Here is an 18,218-nt window from a genome sequence, read left to right on the forward strand (position 1 = left end):
TGATACTGAATTATTTAAAGACAGCTTTGCCGAACATGTTTGGCGTCTGTTACCGCTGAACTCTCACATGACGTGGTGGGAACAAAGCGTATTTTGAAAATCCCGTGAACACTCTCCCAGCGAAGCGATGACCGATCCACCAGGTCTGCAGAAAACTAACCGAGCCGCTGAAAGGTCAGAGCGAATTTCTGCCACAATCTGAGCATCAGATTGTACAAAGTCTGAAATTCAAGGATGAGGCTGGGAATAGAGCAAAGCAGTGATTTATATCATGCCTATATTTGTGCTCCCCCTCAAATGTCCTCAGTTTCAAACCTGCCTGCTGAGGGTTTTTTTTTTTTCTTTCCTCTGGTGTTTTTTTTCCCCCTGTCTCTGTCCTCCTCTCTTGCGCTCTTTTTGGTTCTTCCTGAGCGAAACCAGAGAAGAGAAATCAATGCACGCCCTGGAGTTGTCATCCAGGGATTTTTGGCTCAGTGCTGACCTCTGATCCAAGCCGTCATATTTCCCATCACTGAGGTCCTGTCGTTCATTTGAAACAGTAGCTTTATTATTGAAATCGGACAAGTTTGACAACAAGGTTTTCTCCGCCTTCTTTTGACACACACACTCGCACATACGGAACACTTTTTGTAGCAATGGGGCAGCATTTTACCAGAAACCTGTTGCAGTTGAAGTCCATTTTGACCACACTGTTTATGGTCCTCTTGATCACTTGTCTCCAATGTCTGTGATATTGCAGGCTCTGTTATTCTGCTGCTTTTGTATATCATCTTGTGCCACTCCTGGTTTGACTGAAATCACTCTTTCAGTGGTGTCTTTAAGATATTATTGCCATTTTTTTTTTTTTTTTATGATAGTAAAGTGTTGGATCTCGAAGGAGCATTGTCTGTACATGTTGTCATATAGGTTTACCCTCTGGACAGAAAAGGTATCCAGGATTAATGCCTCGCTCCGGCTCTAGGTGCCCTTCGAGTCCACTGCTCCTGCCACAGATCCATTACTGTGGCGCAAGGGCAGAAAACACTGGAGGACTTTTGAGTTGAGTAAAACCAATAACAAGAGCGATAAACCAAAACATATTTATGCTCCAGAAGAGGGTCCCTGGAGCAGGGATCAGCTGCAGCGCATCCCTGCTGACCGGAGGCGAAGGCAGGGTCCCTCAAGCCGGGTCCGAAACACTACGAGAAAGACAGTAACACACACTTGTATACACACCTAGGGAGAAGTATAGCTACCGATTAGCCTGAAATGTGTGTATTGTTGTGCTTGACTGTCTGAGTACTCTCTGAACGAGTATTCTCAGTTCGAGAGAGAGCTAAAATTGTGGGGGACACATTGTCAGTTTCACTGTCATTTTACAGGCCAAACAATCTATGATCTATAAAATAAAATGACAGAACTGTGGATAATCAAGAATGTCTTTCTAATGTTAAACGTGAATCAGCAATGTTGCCCACTATACAGATGATGGAGGTAAAATGTCATCTTTTCTCGTCATCTGATTACTTAAGCATGAGCCACCTCTTCCAGACACTCCAGAGTGATTCCTCTCATTCTGCACAGGATGCATAAAATTCGCCATCTTTGAAAGGAAACCCAGCGAGCTGCCAGTGTTTCTTTCTCCCGTGTGACTTCAGAAACACCCAGCAATCAGCTCCACAGTAGCTCCTACCTTTGATCAATACTGCCATGTTCTCAGTCTCTCATTCGATATTTTAGCCCTGGTTTATGGTTGTTATTCACACATTTAATTGTAGGGTTTAGCTGATTGATTAGCAGTTGAACTCTAAGAGTTTGGTTGGTTTTGTGGTCTTTTTTTTTAAACAGTTTACCTGCAGTTTTAGATTTCAAATGAGTTCATCATTCATCTTAAATTCTTTCAGTCGTCAGTTGAATTTAACACTTTATTGAGCTTCAATCACAGTAACTCCTGTCGGGTACCGTCAAACAACAAATGCTACCTTCTCCTTTTTGTTTCTATGAAGTTTTGTCTAATCGCACACTTTGCCGTCTGTCAGGCTGATGTGATGCTCTGAGACAGAGCAACAAGAGTCAGGCTGTTTGTGCTGCTGCTGACTAGGTGTGTGTGTGTGTGTGTGTGTGTGTGTGTGTGTGTGTGTGTGTGTGTGTGTGTGTGTGTGTGTGTGTGTGTGTGTGTGTGTGTGTGTGTGTGTGTGTGTTGCTGACTCTGATCCTGTCAGCTGTGTGTCAGGCATCCAAACACCCACGATGCACTTTTAACTTTTCTGGGACCTTCCCTCCTGACAGCCAAATGACCGCTTCAACCATTAGGAGAAACACACACACACACACACACACACACACACACACACACACACACACACACACACACACACACTCTTTGCTGAAGTGAACAATTAAGAAGGGTTAGAACTAAGCAGAAATGACAGTTTTAGAAAAACCGAAAAAGCTGTTCTTGTTCCTCCTCTCGCAGGGTCAGCGTGACTTTTTGGTTCTGGAATGAATTTATCAACAGATGCATATATTGGTTTAAAAGTTTAAAAATATGAGTCGTTGATTAAGTTAATCATTGTCAATCCGCTGAATAGATTAGGATTTTTCAAGGAGATTTGGAGTCCAACAGATAAATGTGAAGAATCAGAGGCACACCGGTTTACAGCTGGTATACTGCTGGAGTGCCGCGGCTCAGTTAATAGATTGGTCATCTTTCAGTAGCGAGCGTGATTAATCTCCATCTCCCCCTTGCTTTATACCAAAGTGTCCATGAGCGAGACTCTGAACCCCCAGCAGCGTCCAGTGGATGGACCTGAGCGTGTGTGAATGGGTGAAGGAGATTCATTTCCCTTCTGTTGAGCTCTGGCAGAAATTGCAAACTAAATAAATGAAGTTTAAAGACATATCAGTCTTTATTTGTATAGATATGTATAGGTAATTTTTCTTGGGACGTAGATCAATTTTTTTTGCCTTTTATGTTTTAATTGTCAAAACGAGGATTTATTGTTATCAAACGTGAGCAGTTTGAGGTCAGGGATGATGGATTTCGCTCTTCCGGTTCCCTCATCCTGAAGTCATTCGGTTTGACGGTAGTTTAGATTTAACGCCTTAAACAAGGTTAAAGGGACGTTGGCAGATTTCTCTTTTTTACTCTTATACACAGTACATCAGTAAACACCCTACTCTTAGTTAACAAGGCTTTTATTTATTTAAAGAATATATATATATATATATATATATATATATATATATATATATATATATATATATATATATATATCTTGATATGTAACTTATTGAGAACCTTTTTTCACAGATACGTTGTTATTACTGCAAAAATGAGTCACTTTGTTTTAACCGCTCGTGTAGAAATCATTAAAATGACTTTATAACTGGAACACATAAAAAATACTTGAATTTTTTTTTGTGGGTTCATTTTAGAAGCCAGAGCTGGCATGAGCAGAACGACCACAAGACACTGAAAGTGAGAGATAAGATGAGAGCGATGGAAAACGAGGCTAAATTAAGTGTAGCAGCTCAGAATTCACTTCAGGGACGAGAACAGACACAGAGTGATGATGCTGAGCTGCAAAGAGTAGAGGACTGTGTGTGTGTGTGTGTGTGTGTGTGTGTGTGTGTGTGTGTGTGTGTGTGTGTGTGTGTGTGTGTGTGTGTGTGTGTGTGTGTGTGTGTGTGTGTGTGTGTGTGTGTGTGTGTGTGTGTGTGTGTGGGGAGAAGAAAGTGGCTGTGTGTGCTGCTCTGTTGGCTGCTACAGCCAAGTCAACTGACTGTCCCCATCAGTCAAGGTTGTGTCTTATTATAGGTCATTAGTCTCTTTGCTCAGTTGCGACCTTGGCGTTACCTGCTCGTGCATGTATATGCACCATAGTTGGGAAAGTGTTTGTGTGTGTGTGTGTGTGTTTTGCAGTGCGCAAAGTATGAGCTAAACACCATTGGGTGTGTGTGTGTTTTAGTGTGTATGCGACAGCACATATCTGCAGTTCTGATGAGCAGTCAGGTTGGGCTCCATGTGATGAAGGACACGGGGGGGTGACAGCGGGTTCAGCTATCACGGCCTCATATAGGGGGTGCCAGAGACGAGGCGTCAGTCGCAGATTTAATGCTACAGGACTCATGCTGGACTGGGGTAAAAGTGCTGCCACCCACAAGAAAAAAAATGTGTGCGGCTGCAGAACAGCAGGCTGTGTTCTAACCGGCAGCCGCAGCCGTCATTTACTGGTTGTTAGTCTTTCCACCACCCCTAACAGTTTCAAGGCAATACGCAAACAATGGTTCTTCAAGAAGTTCCCACCCAGATTTTATTTTTATTCCATTTTCTTTGCTATGAAATTGCTGGCTGCTCACACTGAATTTCAGTGAGAGGGTCCTCACTGAGCTTTCTCAGGCACTTGGCGCTTAGCCAAGAACAGCTTACTTTGTTTGACAGTTTGTGATCCATATTAATATGATATTAATACATCCATTATAATACATTGTATGGATATTAACCACACAGCCTATTCAAGGGAATAGCATGAACTGATGAAGCCGCTTGATGAACTGTTTCACTCTATTCGGTGGAGAAACAAGGTTCACAGCAGAGAGCATTTGAAAGAGATAGAGAAAGCATTAGAGATAACTTTCATTGTGCTTTTATCCCTGTTCATAGAGTCACATGACTCCTCAGGGTCATTCTCTCTTGATTTGCATGCACTGACATCTGCTGGTATTATTAATCTGAATGAACTGTTGTAAAACAGACTGAACCGACTGAATTCCTCCACTCCGTCACTTCAGATGTTTTGAAATCTTTCCTCAGACCAAACTTATTTCTACCTGCGGTTGTTGAATTGACCGTTTGATCGGAGCAGCCCACAGGTGAATTTGTGTCCTCTCGGCACTCATACTGCCTGTCTTGTTGGGGAGCGCCGCTATTATGGATCTGAGGCTCCCCATTCAACAGCCTATTACCTTGTGTTGCCCGAGGGGCTGCTGGCTGTTGCAGTACCTAATAGCCTTCTGTTGACCGAGCAGCATCTGAAAGCCCGTTACTCCGGTGGGGGACGCAGTCCTGTGTTGAAGCCCCTGTTTGTGGAGGCGGGCTCACAAATTTAAGAAGCACAAAAGAACGATCAGCAGTAGCACCTTTCAACGTGCAGGATGATGGATTTCTGCTATGTAAATCTGCTCTTTCTCTCAGTACTTGGTCCTTTCCCCTCATTTATCTTCCTCTCCTCCTTTTCCCTCCTCCTCCTCCCGTCAAAGATCCTTAGCTTTGAGCATTTGCCCCGTTTGGCCTCCCGTCAAAGGGTTATCAGGGCGGATTAGAAGAGCGTCCCCTAATTGTACCATGTTTACTGAGCCGTCCACGCCCGTGTTGAGTTCGGGCGCTCGTATCCGCGTCGACGGCCGTGTGTGTGTGTTTTGCACGCGCGCCCTCCGAGGAGGCCGAGGGGGGCCGGCGGGGGACAGATGGCCCGTGGTCTGCTCTCGTCTGGTGCTTTCCGCCTGCCAAAGATGAGGCAAAGGCAGTCGCAGAGCGCTCCGCTCCATTCAAACCTGCCTCTCTGGCACAAGCACAAGAACTGTTATTCATACCATTTTATGGAAGGCTTTATGAGCTGTCCACCTGTTCTAGTGAGAGATACATCCACACCAGCTTTGTTTCACTCGCAGGCAATGAATGTCTTGGTTTCTTCTCTGGCACTTTGCTTCTGTAAATATTTTGTTTGAGAACACAGTATAACCGGCGTGCGTTTATCTGCCGTCCCTCAGACTGCAGGAAGGGACTTAAATAATTTATCTGGGGAATTCCTGCGTCTGGTCTCTCCTCCTCCTTCAGTGTGACCATGACCGAGTGTGCCCTGCGCTGAATCGTTCGGTTGGTGTTTTGGGAATGCTCGACTGTCCATATTCTCGTGGACAGCTGACGGCTTCTGTGTTGAGATCTGAGTTTAATGACTGTTTAGTTTCTTTGTCTTTGTTTGACCAAGTAAGACCTTTTTTCTCTCTTTCTTAAGGAAGTCGAGCCAATGTATCTGAAACTGTAAGTTATTATAAAAGTAACTAAAGACTGAAAATGAGCTTCAACTTTTCTTTTTTCTTTATTTTTTGATAAACAAATTTCTTTTCCCCCTCAGTTTGGAGAAAAATTCCTTTGTTTTCTATCTCATCCTGGGACACCAGGGCGATAATTTTGTGAATTTTATCTTTATTTTGTAGTTTTCTTTTTATTTATCTTCTGCAATCCTAATATAACAACTGACACCATACTGAAAAGCCCAGGATGTCCTTTTTTAATATGCAGCACATCCACCGCTGAACTCACAATCTCTACAGATGCAGTCACAAATCCTTTTAGATACGGTTTGGTATATCTATTTTAAATACATCCACTAACATGTGCAATTCTGTTGTTTATTTCAGTGAATAGCCTACATAAACTAAATCATCAAGTATTTCAGTGGGTTGATTCAAGATTGACTAACATCTCTTGACGACTCGAACTTTGTTTCTCCTAAGACAGCAAATGTACTTTATTTGGCTTATTGTGTGCTGAATCAAGCCACAGCAGAATGTTACACAATGAGATAGACCGAGAGATTGGAAAAATATCTCAAAACTAATTAAATAATCTTCTTAACTCTGAAGTTTCCCTAATGGAGGGTGAGCATCTTGGAGTGCAGCTATATATTGTGCATTGGTGAAAATGTGAAGCACACAAAAACAAGCTCAGTAAGTGATATTCATCAGGAGTTTCACTATAAAAACACCAGATCGAGAGATCAGCTGACGCGCGCACAGGCTCCTCACAAACCAACGGCGTGCGATTGAATTTTCATTCCCACAGCATGCTTCCTAACATGCAAGTGTGCCATTTCTGATATGGTTTATTCATTTCATGTGTCTCAGAGTTCAAATTTTAAAAGACTTTTTCACTGCATTCACCTTTTTATTCATCTCGTTCCACCCACACACATTCTAATTCCCATATTTATATGTGTAACATGGAGCTCTTTCTCCTATCTATGTTGCCCCACACACACACACACACACACACACACACACACACACACACACACACACACACACACACACACACACAAACTTGCAGTAGAAGTCAATTCCGACTCCCACAGCTCGTTACCTGCTGTTCATCCAAGATTGGCTTATTATTGCATAAAGTCGTTTTAGCCCATCTACTGTTAAGTCATTTGCATTTTTATGTCCCATTACTCTATCACAAAGAGTGCAAACTCACTCATAGGAAATGTCCCTGTAGAGGACTGCTTTTGTGACAAAAAAGCTGTTTTAAGATGCTTTATGGACTTCTCTTCAGTCATTACAATGAGACGGCTTCACTTCTCAGCAGGGTGAATTATGGATGATTGAAATTAGGCTTAGTTGTGACCTGAAGTTCTGTTTGATTAAAGACACTTTAAAAAAGTAATAGTACTCCGTATTTTGGCCCTGTGATTTCTTCTAGGTGTTGTTTTGCGTGCGACGCTTCGTCCTCCAGGCCTCCGGCCACAGATGTCCCAGTGAGACCGCTGATGTTTTGCAGAGTTGTCATGCAGGGTGTTGTCCACCAGAGTCCAGTGTTCGACTGCTGAGCAGAGAGCGCCGCAGGTCAAACTCAGGCTAGGGATGAGGAAGAGGAGGAGGAGTTTGATGCATTTGACTGTGTGCCAGATTTAACTAAACACTGGTATGCTGTTTGAGTTCCTTTGGGTTCTTGTCACAGTTTGGCCGAAAGCCCAGTCCTCCTGTTTTTTATAACTTAGCCTCTGTTGCATGTCGGCGGACTCTTTTTCTTCCTCTGTCTCTCTTCCATGTGTCATTTGTGTAAGCATCTGGGTTCATTCCTCTTTTCCACCCTTTTCCATCCTCTTTGTTTGTTACACCAGATGACCTTTGCTCCTCCGGGGCTTCTTTTAGAGTGACTTTTTGGCGGGACAGCTATCGATCCATCATGGTGCACTAGTGTGTAGATTTCACCTGTACAGCTGACAAGTCAGTCAGGTGAAATTCAAAGCGACATTCAAGTTCCCCCCCATGTCAGCATCAGCGTTTTAGGTCCCAGACAGCAGAGAGACGGAGCGGTTCCTGCTGGCAGCGGGACTACAAATGGTAACAAGCTTTTAAATAATTTACATTTCTCAGTTATTCCCACAGTCTCTCAGTGAGCACAAAAACAAGGAGGTAGGATTCAAATGTTATTGCACCTATATTTTGCTCACAGAATTTTATGATCAAATAGTTAATTAAAATCTTTCGGTGAAGCTAAGTGTTGATGTGTCTTTGTTTCTTTTCAACTTCAATCCCCTGGTCTTTCCTCTCCCTCGCCCTCATTTTCTGCCTTCTCTCCTTCCTCCCAAGTGGTTTTATGTCCCAGGTGACAAAGGGGAGCTGTGCCCTTGAACGCACTCTATGCTGCAGGAGCAGTAAATATTGTGTGTGTGTGTGTGTGTGCGTGTGTGTTTGTGTGTGTTCATGTTCAAGCACTGACTGTGAATACTCCCCAGAATAAGGATGCTGTGATGATGTTTATCACACCAAGAAAGAAAACGCCCCTAACCACTGTGCTAGCCTTGAGCCAATTCTCCCCTTTTGAATATGTATATCTGTGTTTTTAGTGCTGTTGATGCAATTACTGAGCAAAACCTTCCAAGAACTACGGGTGTTTCTGTTTTTATATTTTTTTTGTGGAAAAAGTCTACACAGATGATTGAGTGTTATACAGAAGAGTACAAAAACAAGGTCCTCTTAGTGATTTGTTTGATGATTGTACGTTATAATTTACCATTTTCACTCGTGAGGACCCAAATAGAGTTGGTGAAATTTGGAGTAGCGGAGTAGCATTTGTTTCCATACTGCTTCTTCCCATCTCATGTAAGGACTCGCGTGTTCGGTTAACTGGGGACAATATTGGTTATACGTGTGAAAATAGGTGATTATCTGTCTTGGTGTGTTTGCCTTCAGATGGACTGACTAAATAAATGAAGAGAGTGCTAAACTTACAAAAAGTGTCACACAACAAAGCAAAGCTTGTTTCAGCTTTAGATATATATAGATGGATGGATAAAGAAGTTGTAGAACATTTATTTGCCAATAATTATTAAAACTTCATCTTGAATTACCACTACATTAAAATATATCAGATTCCTTTCATCTAAACATGCAGTAAGTGTTTAACAGTTATAATAAAATTACACAGCAGATCATGAAAGTCACAGATCAATTACAATCACACAAACAATCAGAAAAGTCAAGGCAATTATTTTGCTGTGTCAAACATTCACTCAGCTTCCATCCTGTTTTCATACAGTCCAGGGTCACAGGGTGCTGGAGCCGATCCCAGCTTCTTTTTTATCTCTCTCTCTCTCTCACACACACACACACACACACACACACATACACACAGCTCCACAATCACCAGCCTAGAGAAAAACCCATGCACGCACAGGGAAAACATGCAAACTGGGGATATGAGCTCGCATCCAGATACAGAATTGTACAGTTTTGGCAAAAATAAAACTGAAACACACGAGGAGCACTTTCCATTAGCAGTGAACAAAGCCTGCCTGTTGGAGGGAGGTCTGCTCGCTGCAGTGTTGTGGTGTGAAGAAGTCTGTGATCCACTAATCACATGGTCTACCCATCCGGTCCGGAGCATCTGTCAGCCCCTCTGTCGGCTGTCACGTACTCCCTGTGTCTGTGAGTTCCCCGGATTGCCACCGACTCTCTTTGTCTTTCATCTGAAAGTTGATGGGACTGTAAAATACACATGAAGCAATATTCATCTTTAATACTGACAGACTGTGACAAATAGCAAGTGGCAAGTCAGCGTAGAAATGTGAAGTTTCAGGCTTTTCAGGCTTGCTTTAAAAATAAACAAAACGTGTGCGGGTGTGTCGCTGATGAACCATTATTGCTTTTATTGTAAAAAATACCACAAGCAGCATGTTGCAGGGATTTTCCATGGGCTGTAGGGTCATGGCCACATTATTTGTTTACTCATGTGAGGAGAGCTGCTGCTCTGCTGGCAGACAGGCTGACGCAGGGATTTACAAAACCATGACCATGTTGTTTCAGCGACTTGACCATTCAGGATATTTGTTTTACTTTATCGAAAATCTTTCTGTGGTATTTTTGAGATTCTGTATGACAATGGAAATATTCTGATGCTACAAATGAAGGATTTTAACTAGTAATATAGCTTAGTATATACCCTCCGGATGGAAACAGACCTTAGCTCATAACATTTTTTGGAAACTTTGTTCCTGAATCTTGTGCATGTTCTTGATAATGGCCCAACAGAAACGCACCGTTTCTCGCTGATCTGCTCTGTCGTAATTCATTCATTAGCTCCTTATATATGTAATTGAAAGGTGTGCGATGACTTTATAGTGCTGAGCGCACTCCTGAAGAAATGACCTGGACACAGCGGTGATGCATGTTATTACATCTCTGGTGTCTTTTCTCCTCTGCTCACAGATACGGATCACATCCAGCTCTTTCTGTGTCTGTGTGTGTGTGTGTGTGTGTGTGTGTGTGTGTGTGTGTGTGTGTGTGTGTGTGTGTGTGTGTGTGTGTGTGTGTGTGTGTGTGTGTGTGTGTGTGTGTGTGTGTGTGTGTGTGTGCTTTCCAGCAGAGCCGCAAACATTCTTGGCTGCTCTCCCCCCGTGCTGCAGGTTTAGTTGTGGGTAGGATTTGCTCGGGGAAACCAGTGGGGGCGAGCTTGTAATGCCCCGCTCCCTCTCAGCTGCCTGCAGAGGGGCGCTGAAGTAGGGTGAGAGGTGGAAAAGACAGAGGGTGTCCCTAATACTGAAGAGAAAGCCCCTAATCCTCTCTGTAACTGTCCTCATTGACAATTGAGCAAGGGAGGCGGGGGCGTCGGTGCTTCACCCGCCCCAAAATAACGTCTGGTTGTTGTTGTTGTTGTCGTCGTTGGACTCGTAACCATAAAAAGCGTGGTACTGAGATCCCCCTGGCTGGTTCCACGCCGCCAGGTAGAGCCAGCCCAGCCCGGCCGGACGCTCACAGCCCCCAGGCCGGGCTTTGTTCCTCGGGGGGGGGGGGTGAAAAAAAGCTGATAAGCAGGATGACAATAAAGAGCGGTGCGCTGGCAGACACTGTGGGAGGCAGGGAGAGTGAACCAGAGAGAATGAGTGGGAGGGAAACGGGGAGAGTGGGTGGGATAACAAGGGAGGAGAGGAGGGGGGCGAATTTTAGTGGAAGTATTTGTTTTCAGCTGCTATTTTCAGTGCAGCCCCTCTCCCCGCTTGCCGACCCCGACCTTAGAAATCAAGATCACGGAAGATACCCGCGCCCCCCCCCCTTGCCCCCACCCTCCTACAACATCCATCCCATCCACCCCCCTCAGAGTAAATGAAGGTGAGGAAGAGAAGGAAGGAGGCAGAGAGGGAGGGAGAAGCTTCAGCTGTTATGGTAAGTCAGGGTGTTCTTCCTGCACCCTCCCCTACTCTAAGGTGCTTTCTGGGGCAGGGGCCAGCTTCTGCGAGGCGGCAGGGATTTACCCTTGTTGACACATAAAAAAAGAAAGAGAGAGAGAGAGAGAGAGGGGATGGGCAGGAGGGAGTGCGGCATCAGAGGGGATTTGGCGTGTGTCCTTTCTGCAGCGTGAAAGACTGCGAGACGTTTGGTGCTTTGTTTACTCATCTCAGCAGACTTTTATAGACCCCCTTCTCCTCCCTCTCTGCCTCCCCGTGTCCTATTCTCATACCCCCCCGATGATACTCACCCCTCTCCCCTCCCTCCATCCCTCTCTGATGTGCTGGGAATCGAGCAGACAGCGGAAGGAGCTGGTGTATCCACTAACCCTCATGCTAGCATTTCTTGGTAGGCTTTGATTTTTCTTTTTTTTCTCCCCCCCCCCCCCCCCCCCCCCCCCCCCCCCCCCCCCACCTCTGTTACCTGAGCCAATGGCACCTTGCTCTTTCCTCCAAGTGGGCTGGATGGTTGTGAGGCTGGGATGAGGGCAGTGCTAAATAACTGGCTGAGTCGATGACTGCTTGGCTGCTCGGCCACTCTGAGCTCAGGTTTCACTCGCCGTCATTCGGTGGAGAGAAAGAAAGAGGGAAAGAGAGTGGACATGGCTGTGGAAGAGGGTGCTGTCTTCCTAACGCAAGTGAGTAACGACAGGAGCGATTCATTCTTGTATTTCGATTTGCCACAGGTCCCTTCTGTTGCCTCTCTTGATGTTGTGATTGCAGCGCTGCACCACGCTTCTCTGAACCGCCGCCGTTATCCTTCATTAGGGCTGCATGGAAAGTCAGCTGATGTGTTGCAATCGGATGAATGCTGCTGGAAGCATGTGGCCGTTTGTGGGAGTGTTTGATGCAGCCTGGCGATAAAATGCTGGATCATCAGGACTCAACCGTTGGCTCATGTCTGAAAATGTGAAGCAGACAGGCTCGTCTCGGGAATTGATCTTAAGCCCTTTGTGCATAAAAAAAAAAATGTAAACCACAGTTCTTGTTACAACCCGCTCCACAGAATTCAGTGTGGGATCTGAGACTGGTTATGCTGGTTTTGTAGTGTTGGCTTTTTTTTTTTTTTTCTCATTTCCAGCTGTGTCAACATTCAGCGCTGCAGTAAATATGTATTTATGACATTCTTTTTAGAAATGGACCTGATGCAGGAAATTAATGATGCTGTGTTTACAGGCAAGGATGAAATTTACTTTTCACAAGAGCAGTTTCACCAGAAGGTGTAGGCACACTAAAGCAATACTGTAAATATTCAAATACTATTTTAGCTAAGACAGAACTAGTTAGGTGTTCATATAAATCAAATCTTTGCCATCTTCTGTTGAAATTATATTCAGGAAACATGGATTTATTTCAAGTGCAATTAGTTTTTTTATATCGCTAAAAGGAACAGAATCACTCAATGTGTCCATATCTGGTAGAGTTATTTCATTTATTACTGCTGTTGGAAGCCTTTATCACAAATGTTGGGCTTGCTGTTGAATCTTGTGTGATTGAACAACTCTAATTCTTTTCCCTATGTGCAAGTACCAATACTTGGACAGAAAAAGGTTTGACATTACGCGACTTTTCGCGTAGAATAAGGAGATTCATTCATATTTAAAGTGGCTTGGCTTTATATAAATCACTATCTATTTCATCATAAAACCATTATTATTAAAATGAATTCAGGAATTCTTGGTTTTCAGAGATTTGTAACCTAATCACGTGTTATCATCACCTTTGATCGCATCGCTGTAACTTTACAGATTAATACAAGTGGAGACGTAAGGAGTGGGAAGTATTGACTGCTTTGTTTATATTTATGGGGCTGATGTGAAAAAATATATATCTGAGTAAAGTACCTGTAAACCTTGCTCAAGGGCAGTTACAAAGTACAGATATTGTGTTACCTGCCATCTCAGATTGAAGTTTACTGTGGACGTCTTGGTGGGATTTTGTAGAAATCATAAACAAAGCTGAGCGTTCTGGAAAAAAGAGGATTATATTTGGTAAAAATAAAAAAATAACCCGTTTTAAGAAATGTTGACACACACTGAGATCCACATTTTCTCCATCATTTCTGAACATTTGTTATTAGCTAAGTGATTGATAATTGGTCAAAACTTAATGTATCATTGAGGCTTCCTGCTTCAGAGGATTCGACTACGACCTGATGGAAACAGAGTGGATGTACTGCAGTGTGGTTACACTTGGCAGTGTGTTTTATGATATTGAGCCAAAGAAACTCAAGAAGTCTGACGCATCGATTGGTGTGTCGTTAGCCACTGCAAAGTAGCTGTCTATTGAAGACCAATCCAGGAGTATTTTGACATTTCCTGCACCGTTTTTCCTCCCGTTGTTGATGGTTTCCTAGTCATATATCAAAGTTCACACTGTTGAAAGATGTCATATCAGTCAGTATTTAAACTTATTTTCACTTCGAACTCATGCTCTGTGCAGACTTATTGTTAGATTCTTGGGGTGCATTGTTTAAAGAGTGTAAAAAAGGATCAACTTAGAAGCAGGAATAAATGGCACGCTGCGCGGAGATGACAGGGATGATCGCCACATCCTGCCGAGTGCAAACACACCTTTCCGCACTTGCTCATTCATTTTCTTTCATTCACAGACGCACTCTCTCCCACTATCATTTCTCCTCGAACTAATGACACACTGAACCAGATAGCGATCCTCCTGAAACATGAGCAAAAAGAAGTTTAAACTAGCAGTCAAGTCTGTTATATTCATTCTGTGAGCATGAGAAAAATAAAGACTCCGCTTATATAGCCATCCATTGCTTTGCATGGGTGTAGCTGTTTACCCTCCGTTAGGATAAGGTTCTCTGGCACTGTTTGGGTGCTGCGGCCCGCGACTTGATGTCTCACTGCTTTGTGCGAGCTGTGTGACTTTTTGTGCTGTCAGGATGGGCTGGGGATCAAGTGAAACAATGCAGCCAGAGCTGGTCGGGCCTCCAGCAATGACATAAACATGCATCTGTGTGTGTGCATACCTGAAATCCTTGGAAATGAGCAACAACCCAAAGTATGCACGGACACGCACAGATTGTGATATTCTCTTTTCTAAGTAAATATAAACTCTCCATTTACACCACCGCTATGTTGATGGTCTGGGGAGAAAAGGTGCCAAAAACACATTCAGCAGATATGAAAACAGATAGCCTGCAGCCCTGAAATGTCATAAATTTCCACACCCAGAGGGAAAAAGCCACCCTGAAATGTGACTGCTCAGCCTTTAGTAGATATTATGAAATTCAGACTGCAATCTTTTTTTTTTTATATATCCTCCTAATCCATGCATAAGCTATGTCATGTTTTCAGGGGTTATGAGCTTCCTCAATCTTATGTGCCATTATTTCTAGATGGAAATGGAGTGAGAAATGTGAGAGAAATACATATTTAAGTATGTTTTGCATTTTCTTAAAATGCATAGTTTTCACTGTAAGTGTTCTGTAAGCAGTTTAACACTGACCTTTGTGCAAGATTTCAAAAAACCAAAATATTCTTACGTTATAAACTACTCTAGTGGATTTCCTACGGTATTTTATACAAAAGTGCTTTCCTAGTGAGTTTTACCTGAGATGTCTGTGTCAGACTACATTGGTATTTAATAAAGGCAGTGATGGATTTCTAAATGTTGCCAGTTTCAGTTAAGTATTGGTTAAACTGAGTGTCTGCCTCTTTCACCCTGCTGGTTTGTTTCCCTCAAGAGCTTTATTAAAAAGAAACAGGTGCTGTAATGTGATCAAGCCTTCTCATTACAGCTTCTTAAGTAGCAACACAAAGGCATCACTGGTATTTATTCACTTTCTCTACTCTTTGATGGGGCGTCTGCAGACACCAGTCTGTGGCCACAGGACATTTTTAATTAGAGCTGCGCTGGTTAATTGTCACATTTTGACTGCGTCTCACCCGGAAATTAGCAGCATTTTGGACTTTTCAAGACTGTAATTGGGAATGGTGGTGTAATTTTCAGCGTTTCTAGCTATTATTTGTATCTCTCTCTCACTCTCTCTCTCTCCTATCTAACATTAGATTAATGCTTTCCTTCAGGCTTAACCTAGTCTTTAATGGCCCCATTTTCTTTGAACCTCTGATCTGCAGAGGCTTAATGATATTTCTCTTACTAATCTCTTGCCTCGTCCTGTGTAATACTTCATTCTCAAAGAATCCCAGATCCCTCACGCCGCACGCCGATGACGGTTTGGGCTGGTTGGCCACCGGTTTTCACTGCAAGCATTAAGGGATAAACTGACTGGAGCAGTGATGGGGATATGAATGGCGATTAGGTAATCTCAGTGTGAGGAAAAGAGGAGAACGGTGTGAGATATTTAAAGGATCATTGGAATACGGTGACTGTCAAGTAAACTTTAAAATACATTTATAATTAATTTCTGTTTTTAAAGTGAATGTAACTTGTAGACAAGGATTTAACCGCATTAATATTTTACTGCTGTGTTCTATATCGGTACAAACCAGGCCGACTTGGTCACATGTCACACTGGACTTACGTAATATTTGATAGTGTAAATCACTTAACATTTGTGGTGCATGCGGCGTCTCCGCAGCAGCCTGGCCCGTGTGTTTCCATGTCGGAGGTTTTAGTCCCACTCAGCCCGGCCTGGGACTGCCGGGTCACACATGTACGCTGCACTCAGCTCCGTTCACAATAGCGACACATTCCGGTTATATAAGAAATGAGGCAACTGTTTGGGATGGATGTGCGAGCGTACACACACACACACACACACACACACACACACACACACACACACACACACACACACACACACTCTACAGATAACATGTGGAGAGACTGACTTCACCGGCTGGTATTGAAAGTAGGACAAGTGACAGCTGAATTTTTAAGTTCATGTTGAAGTTCGAGGTCAGTGTGATTTATCTGTGTAGATATTCGTCCTGACAATGAAATATTGCAGCGTGGAAAGAACCGATTTATGTTGTAAGAAAACTAAACTCACAATAATTAATGTTCAATATTAATGTAAAATCATTTTGGGTTTATTTCTAATTGTTTTATTTATTTCTGTGTTGTAACAGTGACTGTTTCTAATAAATCTTAAACCATTTGGAAGCCCGAATATTTGCTGATGGTTCCACATTCAAAAGAAACTTGCGTTTTTAGGGTGTCTGCCATAGCTGAGTATTTTGCCCAGTTACCTTTGCCGATATGTGACAGTTTTTTGTTTTCTGCGTTTAAGATTTATCAAGAAACATCGTTACCATGCACAAATGATCCATCAGTTTTTTACTTTCTGTGTATTATCCATTTGATTGGCAATGAACTCAAAAGAGGATGTTTTTCTTTCCATCTTCAACAACAGTTTTTGCACCGCCACGACGGGACATCAAAGATGCGGAGTGCAGAAAGAACATGCAAAATTCATAAGTTATTGTGCAAAGACGAGCGTGGTGTTTATTTTGAGGGGAAGACCTTGTGCCATTTATTTTCCTTTCTTGCTTGCATGTTTTCTCATCACTGTAACGTAGTTTTCAGGCTCCGAGTTCACGCTGTCAAACACAATATTCCCAGAAATAACAAAGCAGTTTGAGGAGTAGTGATGGAGTTGAGATGTGAGATAACAGAGGCTGGAGGAGCATCTAGCTGGATGACGGCCAAAGTGTTCCAGAAAGGTCATCTTCAAAAAGGATGCAGATTCTTCGTATTAGTGACCAATTAGTAACCAGTAAACAGTTTCCAGACACTTTATTTGTCTTTCTTAGCTGTGGTAAGTGAATTCGTCTATCTACTGAGTATGTATGACTACATTTATGGACTGCTAATAAGAAAAATGTTGGCCTTTCTGCAGTGTCTATTTAAATATCCACAGGTTTTTCTAAAACTTTTTGGAGCCAGACAACAGGCCGCTGCGCTGGATGTTCTAGTTTTCACAGTCAAAGGACTATTTCTCTGCACGGTGCTTCCGAGTGTTGCTTTCGTCCCGGCCTCCAGGCACTCACACTCACATCCTGTCTCGGAGCATCACTCTTTATAGATAAACTTGAGTCTCCTTCAATATTTAATCCATCCGTGTTACTTTCACACAACTGCCCGAACAGTTTGTGTTGTTCTTGGCCCGCGGATCTCTTTCGTGCTTGTTCCTTTATTGTCTGTATTGTGACTTTTCTTATCACCAAAGGCCGAGCATTAGTGGTCCATTGCTTTCAAATAGTCCTCTGAGGATTGAGTGTGTGGAAAATTCTACATGTTGACTGATTGGAGCAGAGATATGAGCTTTAGCTTCATGGCTTCTTGTAATCAGGAAATGACTCGGCTTCCAGTTCTCGACTTCCAGTTATCACTGCTTCATTTAAGATTAATTTGTTTGCCTCTACGTGCATGAACACACAAATATTTTCCTCTCACAGTTTCGGTGGGCTGATTTGATGTTGGATGTACTCACATTATGGCGTTGGGTCACAACCCACCATGAGTTATATTTGGAGGAGTGGGAGGCGGAGAACACAAAGTTGGATAACTGTACGAACAGTTCGGCCCCGCTGAGTTTATCCCAAGTGTCTCTGGACGCGGAGGCTAAATTTAGCAAGTCTGGGCTTTTGATAATTCAGGGGAATTTGGTTTCTGAGCCTCTGTTATAAGGCGGCGTGTCACGGCTTCTCTCCCCCTCTCTCCTGCTCTCAGAAGCTTCGCTGCTGAGTTTTACAAAACGCTCCTTGCATGACGGCAAACAGACAAAATGTGCAGAGC

At 43.2% G+C, this 18,218-nt stretch overlaps 1 protein-coding gene across 5 annotated transcripts in view; it reads left to right on the plus strand.

The window, feature by feature from the left end:
• The window catches only part of LOC115398899 (ankyrin-3-like), an 89,097-nt gene that overhangs the window by 10,243 nt on the left and 60,636 nt on the right, over nucleotides 1–18,218 (plus strand). The window lies entirely within an intron of this gene.

The sequence above is a fragment of the Salarias fasciatus genome, chromosome 13, assembly GCF_902148845.1.
Source record: "Salarias fasciatus chromosome 13, fSalaFa1.1, whole genome shotgun sequence".
Classification (NCBI taxonomy): domain Eukaryota; kingdom Metazoa; phylum Chordata; class Actinopteri; order Blenniiformes; family Blenniidae; genus Salarias; species Salarias fasciatus.